We start from the raw sequence: 19509 nt of genomic DNA, 5'->3' as shown, positions 1-19509 counted from the left end.
TACAAGCTTTTCCTGCTTGGAACGAACAGAATTCGCCAAAGAATGTGCGATTCATACTGGGAAACGCACGTCTTGTCTATATAGAAAGGTATGCTCTTTACGTCTAGAACTATCTAAAACTAAGCTTATTCACCGAGTAACAGTAATTCACTTTGCAAAACACCAGCTATGTGTTTATGTTCAAGGTAAACTTCATACCAGCTTTTCCCGCTTGGAACGAACAGAAGTCGCCAAAGAATGTGCGATTGAGAGTGGGAAATGCACGTTTTGTCTATACAGGAAAGTATGTTTCTTACCGTCTAGAACCACTTAAAACTAAGCTTAATCGCCAAGTAACAGTCATTCACTTTCTGGAACACTAGTTGTGTGTTTATCAAAAGTCAACTTCCTACAAACTTTTCCCACTTGGAACGAACAGATTGGCCAAAGAATGTGCGATACAGACTAGGAAACTCACGTTTTGTCTATAGAGAAATGTAGGTTTTTTTACCATCTACAACCATTTAAAACTAAGTTTTTTCACCATGTAACAGCAATTCACTTTGCAAAACGCTAGCTGTGTCTTTATGTTCAAGGTAAACTTCATACAAGCTTTTCCCGCTTGGAACGAACAGAATTCGCCAATGAATGTGCAATTCAGACAGGGACAAGCACGTCTTTTCTATATAGAAAAGTATGCTTTCTTTCGTCTAGAACCAATTAAAACTAAGCTTATTTGCCAACAACAATTCACTTTGTGAAGCACTAGCTGTGTGTTTATCTTCAAAGTCAAATTCCCACAAGCTTTTCCGCTTAGAACAAACAGAATTCGTCAAAGAATGTGACATTGAGACAGGGAAACGCATGTTTTGTCTTTATACAAGAGTATGCTTTGTACCGTGTAGTACCACCTAAAAGTAAGCTTATTTGCCAAGTAACATCAATTCATTATGGGAAACTGTAGCTGTGTGTTTATCTTAAAGTCAACTTCCTACAAGCTTTTCCTGCTTGGAACGAACAGAATTCGCCAAAGAATGTGCGATTCATACTGGGAAACGCACGTCTTGTCTATATAGAAAGGTATGCTTTTTACCGTCTAGAACTATCTAAAACTAAGCTTATTCACCGAGTAACAGTAATTCACTTTGCAAAACACCAGCTATGTGTTTACGTTCAAGGTAAACTTCATACCAGCTTTTCCCGCTTGGAACGAACAGAAGTCGCCAAAGAATGTGCGATTGAGAGTGGGAAATGCACGTTTTGTCTATACAGAAAAGTATGTTTGTTACCGTCTAGAACCACTTAAAACTAAGCTTAATCGCCAAGTAACAGCCATTCACTTTCTGGAACACTAGTTGTGTGTTTATCAAAAGTCAACTTCCTACAAACTTTTCCCACTTGGAACGAACAGATTGGCCAAAGAATGTGCGATTCAGACTAGGAAACTCACGTTTTGTCTATATAGAAAAGTAGGTTTTTTACCATCTACAACCATTTAAAACTAAGTTTTTTCACCATGTAACAGCAATTCACTTTGCAAAACGCTAGCTGTGTCTTTATGTTCAAGGTAAACTTCATACAAGCTTTTCCCGCTTGGAACGAACAGAATTCGCCAATGAATGTGCAATTCAGACAGGGACAAGCACGTCTTTTCTATATAGAAAAGTATGCTTTCTTTCGTCTAGAACCAATTAAAACTAAGCTTATTTGCCAACAACAATTCACTTTGTGAAGCACTAGCTGTGTGTTTATCTTCAAAGTCAAATTCCCACAAGCTTTTCCCGCTTAGAACAAACAGAATTCGTCAAAGAATGTGACATTGAGACAGGGAAACGCATGTTTTGTCTTTATACAAGAGTATGCTTTGTACCGTGTAGTACCACCTAAAAGTAAGCTTATTTGCCAAGTAACATCAATTCATTATGGGAAACTGTAGCTGTGTGTTTATCTTAAAGTCAACTTCCTACAAGCTTCTCCCGCTTGGAATGAACAGAATTCGAAAAAGAATGTGTGATTCAGACTAAAAACGCACGTTTTTTCTATAAAGAAAAGTATGCTTTTAATCGTCTAGAACTACTTATAAAGAAGCTTATTGGCCAAGTCACAGCAATTCTCTTTGCAAAACACTAGCTGTGTGTTTGTCTTCAAAGTCAACTTCCTACAAGCTTTTCCCTCTTGGAACAAACAGAATTCGCCAAAGAATGTCCGATTCAGACTGGGAAACACATATTTTGTCTATATAGAAAAGTATGCTTTTTCCATCTCGAACCACTGAATTTAAGCTTATTCGACAAGTAACATCAATTCACTTTGCTAAACAGTAGCTGTGTGTTTATCTTCAAAGTCAACATACTACAAACTTTTCCCGCTTGGAACGAACAGAATTCGCCAAAGAATGTTTGATTCAGAAAGGGAAATGCACATCTTGTCTATATAGAAAAGAATGATTTTTCTCGTCTAGAACCCCTTAAAACTAAGCCTATTCGAGAAGTGACGGCAATTCACTTGGCGAAACACTAGCTGTGTGTTTATCGTCAATGTCGACCTCCTAAAAGCTTTTCCCGTTTGGAACAAATAGAATTCGCCAAAGAATGTGCTATTCAGACTGGGAAACTCACGTTTTGTCTATATAGAAAAGTAGGTTTTTTTACCATCTAGAATCCTTTAAAATTAAGCATATTCGCCAGGGAACATCAATTCACTTTGTGAAACACTAGCTGTGTGTTTATCTTGAAAGTCAACTTCCTACAAGCTTTTCCCGCTTCAAACAAACGGGATTTGCCAAAGAATGTAGCATTGAAACAGGGAAACGCATGTTATGTCTATATTGAAAAGAATGCTTTTTACTCTTAGAACCACCTAAAACTAAGCTTATTCACCATGTAACAGCAATTCACTTTGCGAAACACTAGGTTTGTGTTTATCTTCAAAGTCAACTTCCTACAAGCATTTCCCCCTTGGAACGAACAGAATTCACCAAAGAATGTGCGATTCAGACAGGGAAAAGCACGTCTTTTCTATATAGAAAAGTATGCTTTTTACCGTCTAGAACCAATTAAAACTAAGCTTATTCGCCAACAGCAATTCACTTTGTGAAACACTACCTGTGTGTTCATCTTCAAAGTCAAATTCCTACAAGCTTTTCCCGCTTAGAACAAACAGAATTCGTCAAAGAATGTGACATTGAGACAGGGAAAAGCATGTTTTCTCTATATAGAATAGTATTCATTTTACCGTGTAGTACTATCTAAAAGTAAGCTTATTCGAGAGTAACAGTAATTCACTTTGCAAAACACTAGCTATGTGTTTATCTACAAAGTAAACTGCGGACAAGCTTTTCCCGCTTGGAACGAACAGAAGTCGCCTAAGAATGTGCGATTCAGATTGGGAAACGCACGTGTTTTCTATATAGAAAAGTATGCTTTTTACCGTCTAGAACCACTTAAAAGTAAGCTTATTTGCCAAGTAACAGCAATTCACTTTGCGAAACACTAGGTGTGTGTTTATCTTCAATGTAAACTTCCTACAAGCTTATACCGCTTAGAACGAATAGAATTCGCCAAAGAATGTGCGATTCAGACAGGGAAAAGCACGTCTTTTCTATATAGAAAAGTATGCTTTTAACCGTCTAGAACTACTTATAAAGAAGCTTATTGGCCAAGTAAGGGCAATTCACTTTGCTAAACAGTAGCTGTGTGTTTATCTTCAAAGTCAACATACTACAAACTTTTCCCGCTTGGAACGAACAGAATTCGCCAAAGAATGTTTGATTCAGAAAGGGAAATGCACATCTTGTCTATATAGAAAAGAATGATTTTTCTCGTCTAGAACCACTTAAAACTAAGCTTATTCGAGAAGTAACGGCAATTCACTTGGCGAAACACTAGCTGTGTGTTTATCGTCAATATCGACCTCCTAAAAGCTTTTCCCGCTTGGAATGAATAGAATTCGCCAAAGAATGTGCTATTCAGACTGGGAAACGCACGTTTTGTCTATGTAGAAACGGATGCTTTTTATTGTCTAGAACCACTTAAAACTAAGCTTATTCGCCAAGTAAGAGCAATTCAGTGTGTGAAACACTAGTTGTGTGTTTATCTTCAAAGTCATCCTCCTACAAGCTTCTCCCACTTTGAATGAACAGAATTTGCAAAAGAATGTGCGATTCAGACTTGGAAACGCCCGTCTTTTGTATATAGAGAAGTGTTTTTTACAGTTTAGAACCACTTAAAACTAAGCTTATTTGCCAAGTAACATCAATTCACTTGGCGAAACACTAGCTGTGTTTTTATCTTCAAAGTCAACTTCCTACAAGCTTTTCCTGCTTGGAACGAACAGAATTCGCCAAAGAATGTGCGATTCATACTGGGAAACGCATGTCTTGTCTATATAGAAAGGTATGCTTTTTACCATTTAGAACCACTGAAATTAAGCTTATTTGCCAAGTAACAGCAATTCAATTTCTGAAACATTATTTGTGTGTATATCTTCAAAGTCAAATTCCTACAAGCTTTTCCTGTCTATATAGAAAGGTATGCTTTTTACCATTTAGAACCACTGAAATTAAGCTTATTTGCCAAGTAACAGCAATTCAATTTCTGAAACATTATTTGTGTGTATATCTTCAAAGTCAAATTCCTACAAGCTTTTCCCGCTTGGAACAAACAGAATTCGTCAAAGAATGTGACATTGAGACAGGGAAACGCATGTTTTGTCTTTATAGTAGAGTAAGCTTTTTACCGTGTAGTACCACCTGAAACTAAGCTTATTTGCCAAGTAACATCAATTCATTTTGGGAAACACTAGCTGTGTGTTTATCTTCAAAGTCAACTTCCTACAAGCTTCTCCCGCTTGGAATGAACAGAATTCGAAAAAGAATGTGTGATTCAGACTAAAAACGCACGTTTTGTCTATATAGAAATGTATCCTTTTAATCGTCTAGAGCTACTTATAACGAAGCTTATTGGCCAAGTAACGGCACTTCACTTTGGGAAACACTAGCTGTGTGTTTGTCTTCAAAGTCAACTTCCTACAAGCTTTTCCCTCTTGGAACAAACAGAATTCGCCAAAGAATGTCCGATTCAGACTGGGAAACACATATTTTGTCTATATAGAAAAGTATGCTTTTTACCATCTAGAACCACTGAATTTAAGCTTATTCGACAAGTAATATCAATTCACTTTGCGAAACAGTAGCTGTGTGTTTATCTTCAAAGTCAACATACTACAAACTTTTCCCGCTTGGAACGAACAGAATTCGCCAATGAATGTTTGATTCAGAAAGGGAAATGCACATCTTGTCTATATAGAAAAGTATTGTTTTTATCGTCTAGAACCACTTAAAACTAAGCTTATTCGTGAAGTAATGGCAATTCACTTGGCGAAACACTAGCTGTGTGTTTATCGTCAATGTCGACCTCCTAAAAGCTTTTCCCGCTTGGATCGAATAGAATTCTCCAAAGAATGTGCGATTCAGACTGGGAAACGCACGTTTTGTCTATGTAGAAACGGATGCTTTTTATTGTCGAGAACCGCTTAAAACTAAGCTTATTCGCAAAGGAACAGCAATTCACTTTGTGAAACACTAGTTGTGTGTTTATCTCAAAGTCAACTTCCTACAAGCTTTCCCCACGTGGAATGAACAGAATTCGCCAAAGAATGTGTGCTTCAGAATGGGGAATGCACCTCTTGTCTATATAGAAAAGTATGCTTTTTATCATCTAGAACCACTTAAATTAAGCTTATTTGCCAAGTAACAGCAATTCACTTTGTGAAACATTAGTTGTGTGTATATCTTCAAAGTCAACTTCCTATAAGCTTTTCCCCATTGGAGCAAACAGAAATTCTACAAAGAATGTTCGATTCAGACTGGGAAATGCACATTTTGACTATATAGAAAAGTGTGTTTTTTACCGTCTAGAACCAGTTATAACTACAGCAATTTAGTTTGCGAAACACTAGCTGTGTGTTTATCTTCAAAGTCAACTTCCTACAAACTTTTCCGGCTTAGAAAGAACAGAATTCACCAAAGAATGTGCGATTCAGACTGGGAAACACATATTTTGTCTATATCGAAAAGTATGCTTTTTACTGTCTAGAACCACTTAAAACTAAGCCTATTCGCCTTGTAACAGCAATTCACTTTGTGAAACACTAGCTGTGTGTTTATCTTCAAAGTAAACTTTCTACAAGCTTCCTCTTGCTACACCTTGGAACTAAGATAATTCGCTTACAAACTAAAGATCCATTCATGAATTTTGCATTGCCTATATCTTTAAAAATACGCCTGCTACAAATGAGTCCTGTTTGTAACGAAGAGAATTTGCTTTGAAACTGCAGCTCCATTCACGATAAATTGCCCAGCCTATATCTTGAAAACATCGCCTGGTAATATTGAGTCCCGCTGGGACAATACAGAATTCACTTAGATACTGCAGTTCCATTCGTGAAAAATTTCCCTGCTTATATCTTGAAAAGTTGATTGCTACAGGTGAGTTCCACTTGGATCAAAGGATTTAGATTAGAAACTGCATATCCTTTTGCAAAAACTTGCCCTGCCTACTTCTTGAAAACGGTGCCTGCTACAAGAGATTTCCACTTGGAAAGAAGAGAATTGCTTAGAAACTGCAGCTCCCTTCTCGAAAACTTGCCATACCTATATTTGGAATACTATGCCTGCTACAAGTGAGTACAGCTTGGAAGAAAGAGAATTCGTTTAGAAACAGCAGCTCCATTCGAGAAAACTTGCCCTGACTGTATCTTGAATTCTACACCTGCAACAAGTGAATCCCACTTCAAAGGAAGAGATTTCGATTAAAAACTGCATCTCCATTCACAATAATTTTCCCTGCTTTTGTCTTGAGAACTTCGGCTGCTACAAGGGAGTCCTGCTTGGAACGAAGAGAATTCGCTTAGAAACTGCAGCTCCATTCTCGAAAACTTTCCTGCCTATATCATGAAAACTATGCTTTCTACAAGTGAGTCCCACTTGGAATGAGAGAATTCACTTAGAAACTGCAGCTCCATTCACAAAAACTTTCCCTGCCTATATCTTGAAAACTACGCTTGCTACAAGTGTGGCCCACTTGGAGAGATGAAAATTCGCTTAGAAACTGGAGGTCCATTTGCCAAATCTTGCCCTGCCTATATCTTTAAAACTACGCCTGCCACAAGTGAGTCCTGCTTGCAACGAAGAGAATTCACCAAAAAACTGCGATTCCATTTGCCAAACGTTTGCTTTGTTTATATATTGAAAATTACGCCTGCTACAAGTGAGTCCCACTTGGAACGAAGAGAATTTGCTTAGAAACTGCAACTCCATTCACAAAAATTTTTCCTGCCTATATCTTGAGAACTATGCCTGCTACAAGTGTGTCCTGCTTGGAACAAAGAGAATTCGCTTAGAAACTGCAGTTCTGTTCAAGAAAACTGTCCCTGTCTATATCTTGACAACTACGCTTGCTACAAGGTAGTTCCACTTGGAACAAAGAGAATTTGCTTAGAAACTGCAGCTCAATTCGCGAAAACTTGCCCTGCCTATTTCTTTAAAACTATGCCTGCTACAAGTGAGTCCCACTTGGAATGAAGAGAATTCGCTTAGAAACTGCAGCTCCATTCGTGAAAACTTGCCCTGCCTATATTTTTCTAGGGTGTAGCTTGTTTCCTTATGTTGGGCTTTACCATTTATTTTCCTTTGTAGGGCTGGATTTGTAGAAAGATATTGTGTATATTTGGTTTTGTCGTGAAATATCTTGCTTTCTCCATCTATGTTTAATTGAGAGTTTTTTAGGATACAGTAACCTTGACTGGCATTTGTGTTCTCTTAGGGTCTGTATGACATCTGTCCAGGATCTTCTGGCTTGTCCCCTTGGCTTCATTCCATGGTAATATTTCCTACTTGTTTAGAAATGTGGTACAAAACAAGAGTCCATTGAGTATGACCAAGGACGAGCACAGCAAATCATTGGTTCAATAATAGCTGATAAGTGGGCAGCACACACTGCAAGGAAATTCTAGGTTATATAATGATTGTCATCCTTGTAGATATATGGCACTGATTGCTAAATATTCTTCACTTAACTCAGTATGGTAAGCATTCTCTTATTACTACAAATTTCAACTTTTAATGTTTCAGACTATAGTCAATTAAGGCTAATTGCAGATGTGGAAAGAAGAAAAATTAAATAGTCAAAAATGAAGGAATTAAATATTTATATTTAATTTAATTTACATTATACTATGACAATGAATTTACCTTTACTTGGACAAGTCAAAGGACTTGCACTGATAATCCTAAAGAGAAATAGTAAGACATAATATGTTTAATTTTAAAACGGTCCTTAGGTTTCTGAGAAACCAAATGAAGACCCAGAACTATGTTCAATTCTATGGTAAAAAAAATTTACTTAAGTGTAATCAAAGGGCAGTTGTTTACAACTGAGCTGTTAGTGTCACTTATTGCACCTATTCTGATATCTTGGACATAGTGGTTATTGTCATATTTCATAGGTGTTGCAGGTGAGTAAAACTATCATTTGCTTCCCCAACATGTCAACCTGCCTACTATTTTATCTACCTTAGAACATTGACGTATAGATAGAGCCTTCTAAGACATATCCATCTACAATCAGTTGATTGCTGAGACATCCCTGTAAGATTTATTTAGGAACAGGCACTTAAGTCGCCAACTTTGACAGAAATCCAAGTGCTACCTAAAGCATCTATATACTTGAAAAAGTCACATGAAATACTTTAACAGTTGGAAGAATTTCGCTCAAAATGAATGAAATCATGGCTGGTGCAAGAAATCTAGTCAGATTTATGGAACTAGTGATGTCATAAACCTTAAAATTTATCACGTTAATTTACTAAATCAGCCACGCTTCTTACAGGATTCTAAATATTAGTATTATACCTACCAATACGAGGGGCCATCATCCCTCATGTAAGAAGCCTCTTTGTACAGAAAATGGAGACCATTACAGAAAAGAAAAACTGGACACAAAGTGCTTTGTGTAAAACCCAGCACCTGTGAGTACATGTACATTATAGCGAAAATCTCTCTAGCTCAGGGAACATTGTAGAAGGATTACAAAGACATTAAGAGCCACCATACTTGAAAGTCTGTTTTCAAATTTCCTGTGATAAAAATGAGTACAAAAACCCAATGTTAGTAATATCAATGCACTAGTAAAACTGGAAAAAATTCATGTGTCAAAAGTTATAGGAATCTAAAGATGACATCAGAAGATTAATTTTTACAGAAATGACCTGCATAGGGATTGTCTAATACACACTGAACACCATGGAAACTAAATCACAAACACAAGAAAATGGACTCAAGTTGTATCCATATTTTTAGGATACAAATATACATAAATAAACACATATATGAAACAATATTGATGAGGTCGAGATTGCAGTGACTGAAGGGAGAAAAGTCAGCCTATAGTGCTATAATTCAATTTTTAATAATGCACAGGTGGAATACCTGTGTGGGGGGAAGGGGAGGAAATGGGGGCTTATGGACAGGAAACCAGGAGGGGGAATAACCTTTGAAATGTAAGTAAAGAAATATATCTAATAAAAAAATTTAAAAATTTAAAATAATAATAGTAATAAATGAAAACATTTTGAACTTATTATAATTGGGAGGTCAGGACGGACCAAGAAAGAGTAAATATGGAAATTATCAATTATATTACTGGAGGTTTTCTCTAAGATTTCCATATCTCAAAATTGTATTACAGACCATTTCCACATAGACAATGAATAAAGAATATTTCATGCTGAGGTCTCAGGTTATGCAGAGAGATAAAACAAATATACTGTATGCTTATGTATATTTCTGAGTGTCTGTAATGTATAAGGATGAATATATGTGTGTATGAGTGCATGTGTGTGTGTAAAGCATGTTTATTTACATTTGAAAAGAGCATCCAGTATTGGTCTTTCTCAGTTTTTTTTTTTTTTTTTGGCATAAGGTCTCTTTTGATCATTGCTGAACAACATGTCAGGAATATCTGGCCAATAAGCTTCTGTTAACTACTGTCTCCAAGTCCCACCTCCATCTAGGTAGAAGCTTCTGGTCTCGAGATGCTTGTGCAACAATACTCAGTTTTGTTTGTGTTCTAAAGTATGTTTCGATGGCCCAAATTCATGTCACAAAGCCTGTATCTCAGTTGCTTAAGCACTGATCTTTTCAGGTCATTTTGTATAATCTAACAACCGTGATCCATCTCTAACTTCATCATGTGTGATGATTAAGTTTGATTGGTAATGGAATTTTATTTAGAACTTTGTATGGCACAGAATTCTGGGCACAATTCTGAGGGATTATTTAATGTCATTAGTTTTGGCTGCACTTTAGAAACTGAGGTGGGAAAGCAAGTAGTATAACTGGGCTGTAGAGGCAGAGACAGAAAAAATGTCACTTTCCAAAGACTATGGAGAATCATAAACAAGGCACATTGGAGTGTAAGCAATAACACTTTTATTTATTATAACATTTATTATGATAGGATATGAATGCTGAAGCAGGATGTTGTAATAATTGTTCTTCTATGATTAAGTGGAAGGTAGAAGGGAACATTAAAATAGAATGACCTTATAATGTCTTCAGTCATCTTCTACCACTTATATGTGGTAGTTGTTCTGTTCTGTCCTGTTAAATGAACCATGAAATGTCATTGTTAGACAAACATTCTCAGATGATAGAATCACTTCACTTCAGATAAGAGTAATATTTCGGTATATTTTCTTAACTCTATACAAATAATTACTTGCGTTATCAATGTATAGGAATTTGAGTGGTACTACCATATTAATCAGGTGCATTTTAGCCTCTTTATCTTTCTTCACGTAGGTTTTATAGTGGATCCTGTGCAATTTAATATTTCTGCCAATGCTAAGCATTTGGCAAGATTGTCTCTTGTAGGAAATTAAAGAAACATTATTATTTTTGCATTAAAATCAAAAAGCATGTTGACAGTGGTACAGGACTTAAACATGCAGAATCTCTAATGGAGGTATAAATTAAAACATTGTTTCTAAATGATCTTATCAAAAATAATAATTTTATATGCATGAATCCTCTATGACTTAAAGACCATAGGAAGAATGGCAATATTGTGGGATTCTTACATAGGTTGAATAAAGAGTCTGTCATACTTACATGTGGTATATATAGTATCTAAGTATTTGTGTGTGTGTGTGTGTGTCTGTCTGTCTGTCTGTGTGTATACATATAAATTATATATACATATATAAGTTTGTATATACATATGCATAAATTTAAGTATAATTTAATTAGTGTTGGTTAAAAAGTTTTTCCATACTCTAATATCATTTTGTGCCCAAAACTACTCTCATATTTACAAATTTATGAAATAAGTGAATGATGTCATCCTTCCATTCATTTGATGACTAAATAAATATTGGCTCACCTGTAGGACCTTCCTTCTGCAGAGGAATGGATGAAATTATTAATTTTTCACCATTATCGCATGTTTCCCTGTTGTGGCCAGCTAGGAATTCTTTCATAATAGGTGATTTGCCAGAAGAATTTATTGAATCTGCACAAGTCTTTAAATCCTCAGATCTTCTGTCAATACATTTATAAAATATATTATCATTTCCAAATATTTGATGATAGTTTTCGATCATGGTTTGTATAATGGACATCTGTAACACACAAGGCAAAACAAGGTTGTCATTTCACATGGTTTACAAAATTGAAATTTAAAAATGATATCCAAAACTATGAGGAAAATAACAGTTGCCATAGATAGGAATGCATGATATGAAGTTTCTGAAATGGAGACTCTAAGTTCTCTGGATTTTACCAAAACTTGTCAAAATTTAAGGCATACTGCAAAGAATAGAAGAACTACTAAACCAAAACAACATTTCAAACCTGATGTGCTGCCAAACACTGTGAGTTAATCTAATTAATGACTGTCATTCGTTGACATTTTTAGGGGGTAGAAGGATTGGGGGTATCAGTTGGGATGTTTTAAATGGGATGCCATTCTAGTTCCAGGCATGGCAATACCCTCTTTGTGACAACTTTCTGGTGGCTTAAGTCCCTTGGCCCTCCTGACAGAAGTATGCCATTGCCTATAATTTGGAATTACAAAATACAGGTGCCCATTTTCAATGTACTTTCTCTGCTACATTTTTGCTTCCCAAGACAAGAGACATCAGGTTTCAGCTAGCTGTTTTTTTTTTTCCTTTCTGCAGACATGTTCCTCTATCATGACATTGAAGTGCTATACTCTCTCAGCATTTCTAAGTCCCAAAGAACCACTTACTTGAATGAGTTTCCCTGGTCATATTGTTTTCTTTTTTATTGATTATTTTATTTATTTATATTTCAAACGTTATCCCCCTTCATAGTTCACCTCCACAAACCCTGTATCTTCTCCCCCTGCCTCTATTACAGTGCTCCCTCCCTCACCTATACACTCTGGCGACAATACCCTAGCATTCCCTAACCCTGGGTCATCAAGCTTCCTTAGGACTAAGCAGCTTCCCTCCTAGTGATGCCAAATAAGGCCATCCTCTGCTACATATTCAGCTGGAGCCATGGGTTCTCCCATGTGCAATCTTTGTTTAGTGTTTTAGATCCTGGTGTTTTATTAAGGCAAAACAAATGTGTCTGAGGAAAGAGGTTGGTGAGAAAAGGGAGTTTAATGGAGAAAATGCCTCCATCAGATTGACCTAATGTATAGAGAAGTCTAAGGGATATTGTCCTGATTAATCTTGGAATTTGTAGGGCCCAGATCTCTAGAATGTTGACACCCTTAAGCTATTCATCAGAAAATGAAAGGTATGAGGTACAAGGCAAGAGGCAGAACTCCTACTCAGCTTGTACTTCAGTTTTTGAATCCAAGTTTCTGCCCTGCTTCAGTTTAGGCCCTGATATTTCTCAGGAGTTAACTGGTAACTCCAAGTATATCATGGAGTGTAACCTGTCTTCCATAAGTTGCTTTTTCTCAGTGTTTTGTCAGAGCAATCATAGGAAATTATAACACTTCCTAAACTGTGCAACACTGATAAGTTACTTTTCTTCTGAGATGATGGCTTAGGTTAAGTCAACTCTACTCATCACATATTTCTGACCAGCATGCAGCTAAGTTTATGTTTGAGCAGTCCTGCACAAGATAGCCATATTTTATATGCCGACTGCACAGAATAATTTTGCTTGTTTGTTTTCGTGCTCGACCATACAAAAGAATGTATTTGATTTGAAAAGAACTGCCTATAACAGAAGAATCACTAATAGTTATTAAGAGTGAAAAAATGAATTTTGTTGCTTCATTTGGACATGCGCTTTGATACAGGCTTGGATTTTAGGCTTCCAGGAGCTTGGTAAAAAGAAATTACTTATAAAAGGTAGGTTTCTAGTCCAAGCCAAGTTGAGTCCTGGGTCAGAATACTATTCATGTGTGTGACATCACTAATTCGTTCTTCCTGTGGACTTAACTGGAAGTGGAAACTACTAGTTAAAATGTTCCCTGCTTTCTTTCATTTTTTTACTTTTTTGTTGCTTTTTATCCTTTTCAAAATATATGTCTGTTTTTGAATCTTTAAATTTATCATCATGCTCACAAGTAACTCTCATTTTATTTTTCAATCCTTCCAATTATCTCTTGATAACAATCCCCCCTCGCAAAACTTCAAAAATTAAAATTAAATAAAGTTTTAAAGGTAAATTAAAAATCAAACAAAAAATTAAAATCCTTTTAAAAAATGCAGTCTGTGAGATGTGGTGTGCTCACTATGTCACTGTACTATGTCACAAATTATACCCTTTTGTCCAAACAGGTTTACTTGCAAATGTACATTGAAATAAGTCACTGACCTGCTTCAAGCCCTCTGGATTTTGCTACACCATCAATACCGGAGCCTCCCATACATGCCTCTCCTTCTATGTCCTGGTATCTTGCTGTAGCTTTTAAATCATTGTGATCCTTCACCTTTGAATCTGCAGGACCTCCCCCTTCATATGCTCCACCAGCAGGATCTAGGCCCCCAACATATATGTAGCAGATGTGCAGCTTAATCGATACTTATTCCCTTTCAGGTTTCCGGGCCAAAATCCCCCTGTCCCCTCCCCCTCCCCTTCTATATAGATGTTACCCTCCCCCATCCTCCCTCCATTATGGTCCTCCCCCCAACAGTCACGTTCACTGGGGGTTCTGTCTTAGCAGGACCAACGGCTTCTCCTTCCACTGGTGCTCTTACTAGGCTATTCATTGCTACCTATGAGGTTGGAGCCCAGGGTCAGTCCATGTATAGTCTTTGGGTACTGGCTTAATCCCTGGAAGCTCTGGTTGGTTGGCATTGTTGTTCATATGGGGTCTCGAGCCCCTTCAAGCTCTTCCAGTCCTTTCTCTGATTCCTTCATTGGGAGTCCCCTTCTCAGTTCAGTGGTTTGCTGCTGGAATTCGCCTATGTATTTGCTGTATTCTGGCTGTGTCTCTCAGGAGAGATCTACATCCAGTTCCTTTAAGCCTGCACTTCTTTGCTCCATCCATCTTATCTAACTGAGTGGCTGTATATGTATGGGCCACATGTGGGGCATGCTCTGAATGGATGTTCTTTCTGCCTCTGTTCTAAACTTTGCCTCCCTATTCCCTCCCAAGGGTATTCTTGTTCCCCTTTTAAAGGAGTGAAGATTTCACATTTTGATCATCCGTCTTGAGTTTCATGTGTTCTGTGCATCTAGGGTAATTCAAGCTTTTGGGCTAATAGCCACTTATCAGTCAGTGCATACCATGTGTGTTTTTGTGTGATTGGATTACCTCACACAGGATGATATTTTCCAGTTCCCTCCATTTGCCTATGAATTTCATAAAGTCATTGCTTTTGATAGCTGAGTAATATTCCATTGTGTAGATGTACCACAATTTCTGTATCCATTCCTCTGTTGAAGGGCATATGGGTTCTTTCCAGTTTCTGGCTATTATAAATAAGGCTGCTATGAACATAGTGGAGCATGTGTCTTTTTTATATGTTGGGGCATCTTTTGGGTATATGACCAAGAGGGGTATAGCTGGGTCTTTTTTTTTTTTTTTTTAATTAACTTGAGTATTTCTTATATACATTTCGAGTGTTATTCCCTTTCCCAGTTTCCGGGCAAACATCCCCCTCCCCCCTCCCCTTCCTTATGGGTGTTCCCCTCCCAACCCTCCCACCATTGCCGCCCTCCCCCCATAGACTAGTTCACTGGGGGTTCAGTCTTAGCAGGACCCAGGGCTTCCCCTTCCACTGGTGCTCTTACTAGGATATTCATTGCTACCTATGGGGTCAGAGTCCAGGGTCAGTCCATGTATAGTCTTTAGGTAGTGTCTTAGTCCCTGGAAGCTCTGGTTGCTTGGCATTGTTGTACTTTTGGGGTCTCGAGCCCCTTCAAGCTCTTCCAGTTCTTTCTCTGATTCCTTCAATAGGGGACCTATTCTCAGTTCAGTGGTTTGCTGCTGGCATTCGCCTCTGTATTTGCTGTATTCTGGCTGTGTCTCTCAGGAGCGATCTACATCCGGCTCCTGTCGGTCTGCACTTCTTTGCTTCATCCATCTAGTCCAATTGGGTGGCTGTATATGTATGGGCCAAATGTGGGACAGGCTCTGAATGGGTGTTCCTTCAGTCTCTGTTTTAATCTTTGCCTCTCCCTTCCCTGCCAAGGGTATTCTTTTTCCTCATTTAAAGAAGGAGTGAAGCATTCACATTTTGATCATCCGTCTTGAGTTTCGTTTGTTCTAGGGATCTAGGGTAATTCAAGCATTTGGGCTAATAGCCACTTATCAATGAGTGCATACCATGTATGTCTTTCTGTGATTGGGTTAGTTCACTCAGGTTGATATTTTCCAGTTCCAACCATTTGCCTACGAATTTCATAAACTCGTTGTTTTTGATAGCTGAGTAGTATTCCATTGTGTAGATGTACCACATTTTCTGTATCCATTCCTCTGTTGAAGGGCATCTGGGTTCTTTCCATTTTCTGGCTATTATAAATAAGGCTGCGATGAACATAGTGGAGCACGTGTCTCTTTTATATGTTGAGGCATCTTTTGGGTATATGCCCAAGAGAGGTATAGCTGGATCCTCAGGCAGTTCAATGTCCAATTTTCTGAGGAACCTCCAGACTGATTTCCAGAATGGTTTTACCAGTCTGCAATCCCACCAACAATGGAGGAGTGTTCCTCTTTCTCCACAACCTCGCCAGCATCTGCTGTCACCTGAGTTTTTGATCTTAGCCAATCGCACTGGTGTGAGGTGAAATCTCAGGGTTGTTTTGATTTGCATTTCCCTTATGACTAAAGATGTTGAACATTTCTTTAGGTGTTTCTCAGCCATTCGGCATTCCTCAGCTGTGAATTCTTTGTTTAGCTCTGAACCCCATTTTTTAATAGGGTTATTTGTTTCCCTGCGGTCTAACTTCTTGAGTTCTTTGTATATTTTGGATATAAGGCCTCTATCTGTTGTAGGGTTGGTAAAGATCTTTTCCCAATCTGTTGGTTGCCGTTTTGTCCTAACCACAGTGTCCTTTGCCTTACAGAAGCTTTGCAGTTTTATGAGATCCCATTTGTCAATTCTTGATCTTAGAGCATAAGCCATTGGTGTTTTGTTCAGGAAATTTTTTCCAGTGCCCATGTGTTCCAGATGCTTCCCTAGTTTTTCTTCTATTAGTTTGAGTGTGTCTGGTTTGATGTGGAGGTCCTTGATCCACTTCGACTTAAGCTTTGTACAGGGTGATAAGCATGGATCGATCTGCATTCTTCTACATGTTGCCCTCCAGTTGAACCAGCACCATTTGCTGAAAATGCTATCTTTTTTCCATTGGATGGTTTTGGCTCCTTTGTCAAAAATCAAGTGACCATAGGTGTGTGGGTTCATTTCTGGGTCTTCAATTCTATTCCATTGGTCTATCTGTCTGTCTCTGTACCAATACCATGTAGTTTTTATCACTATTGCTCTGTAATACTGCTTGAGTTCAGGGATAGTGATTCCCCCTGAAGTCCTTTTATTGTTGAGGATAGCTTTAGCTATCCTGGGTTTTTTGTTATTCCAGATGAATTTGCAAATTGTTCTGTCTAACTCTTTGAAGAATTGGATTGGTATTTTGATGGGGATTGCATTGAATCTGTAGATTGCTGTTGGTAAAATGGCCATTTTTACTATATTAATCCTGCCAATCCATGAGCATGGGAGATCTTTCCATCTTCTGAGGTCTTCTTCAATTTCTTTCTTCAGTGTCTTGAAGTTCTTATTGTACAGATCTTTTACTTGCTTGGTTAAAGTCACACCGAGGTACTTTATATTATTTGGGTCTATTATGAAGGGTGTCGTTTCCCTAATTTCTTTCTCGGCTTGTTTCTCTTTTGTGTAGAGGAAGGCTACTGATTTATTTGAGTTAATTTTATACCCAGCCACTTTGCTGAAGTTGTTTATCAGCTTTAGTAGTTCTCTGGTGGAACTTTTGGGATCACTTAAATATACTATCATATCATCTGCAAATAGTGATATTTTGACCTCTTCTTTTCCGATCTGTATCCCTTTGATCTCCTTTTGTTGTCTGATTGCTCTGGCTAGAACTTCAAGAACTATATTGAATAAGTAGGGAGAGAGTGGGCAGCCTTGTCTAGTCCCTGATTTTAGTGGGATTGCTTCAAGTTTCTCTCCATTTAGTTTAATGTTAGCAACTGGTTTGCTGTATATGGCTTTTACTATGTTTAGGTATGGGCCTTGAATTCCTATTCTTTCCAGGACTTTTATCATGAAGGGGTGTTGAATTTTGTCAAATGCTTTCTCAGCATCTAATGAAATGATCATGTGGTTCTGTTCTTTCAGTTTGTTTATATAATGGATCACGTTGATGGTTTTCCGTATATTAAACCATCCCTGCATGCCTGGGATGAAGCCTACTTGATCATGGTGGATGATTGTTTTGATGTGCTCTTGAATTCGGTTTGCCAGAATTTTATTGAGTATTTTTGCGTCGATATTCATAAGGGAAATTGGTCTGAAGTTCTCTTTCTTTGTTGTGTCTTTGTGTGGTTTAGGTATAAGAGTAATTGTAGATTCGTAGAAGGAATTCGGTAGGGCTCCATCTGTTTCAATTTTGTGGAATAGTTTGGATAATATTGGTATGAGGTCTTCTATGAAGGTTTGATAGAATTCTGCACTAAACCCATCTGGACCTGGGCTCTTTTTGGTTGGGAGACCTTTAATGACTGCTTCTATTTCCTTAGGAGTTATGGGGTTGTTTAACTGGTTTATCTGTTCCTGATTTAACTTTGATACCTGGTATCTGTCTAGGAAATTGTCCATTTCCTGAAGATTTTCAAATTTTGTTGAATATAGGTTTTTATAGTAAGATCTGATGATTTTTTGAATTTCCTCTGAATCTGTAGTTATGTCTCCCTTTTCATTTCTGATTTTGTTAATTTGGACGCACTCTCTGTGTCCTCTCGTTAGTCTGGCTAAGGGTTTATCTATCTTGTTGATTTTCTCAAAGAACCAACTTTTGGTCCTGTTGATTCTTTCTATGGTCCTTTTTGTTTCTACTTGGTTGATTTCAGCTCTGAGTTTGATTATTTCCTGCCTTCTACTCCTCCTGGGTGTATTTGCTTCTTTTTGTTCTAGAGCTTTTAGGTGTGCTGTCAAGCTGCTGACATATGCTCTTTCCTGTTTCTTTCTGCAGGCACTCAGCGCTATGAGTTTTCCTCTTAGCACAGCTTTCATTGTGTCCCATAAGTTTAAGTATGTTGTATCTTCATTTTCATTAAATTCTAAAAAGTTTTTAATTTCTTTCTTTATTTCTTCCTTGACCAGGTTATCATTGAGTAGAGCATTGTTCAATTTCCACGTATATGTGGGCATTCTTCCCTTATTGTTATTGAAGACCAGTTTTAGGCCGTGGTGGTCCGATAGCACGCATGGGATTATTTCTATCTTTCTGTACCTGTTGAGGCCCGTTTTTTGACCAATTATATGGTCAATTTTGGAGAAAGTACCATGAGGAGCTGAGAAGAAGGTATATCCTTTTGCTTTAGGATAGAATGTTCTATAAATATCCGTTAAGTCCATTTGGCTCATGACTTCTCTTAGTCTGTCGACATCACTGTTTAATTTCTGTTTCCATGATCTGTCCATTGATGAGAGTGGGGTGTTGAAATCTCCCACTATTATTGTGTGAGGTGCAATGTGTGTTTTGAGCTTTAGTAAGGTTTCTTTTACGTATGTAGGTGCCCTTGTATTTGGGGCATAGATATTTAGGATTGAGAGTTCATCTTGGTGGATTTTTCCTTTGATGAATATGAAGTGTCCTTCCTTATCTTTTTTGATGACTTTTAGTTGGAAATTGATTTTATTTGATATTAGAATGGCTACTCCAGCTTGCTTCTTCTGACCATTTGCTTGGAAAGTTGTTTTCCAGCCTTTCACTCTGAGGTAGTGTCTGTCTTTGTCTCTGAGGTGTGTTTCCTGTAGGCAGCAGAATGCAGGGTCCTCGTTGCGTATCCAGTTTGT

This window comes from Rattus norvegicus, chromosome 3 (genome assembly GCF_036323735.1).
Source record: "Rattus norvegicus strain BN/NHsdMcwi chromosome 3, GRCr8, whole genome shotgun sequence".
Classification (NCBI taxonomy): Eukaryota; Metazoa; Chordata; class Mammalia; order Rodentia; family Muridae; genus Rattus; species Rattus norvegicus.
This window is presented reverse-complemented; position numbering follows the sequence as displayed.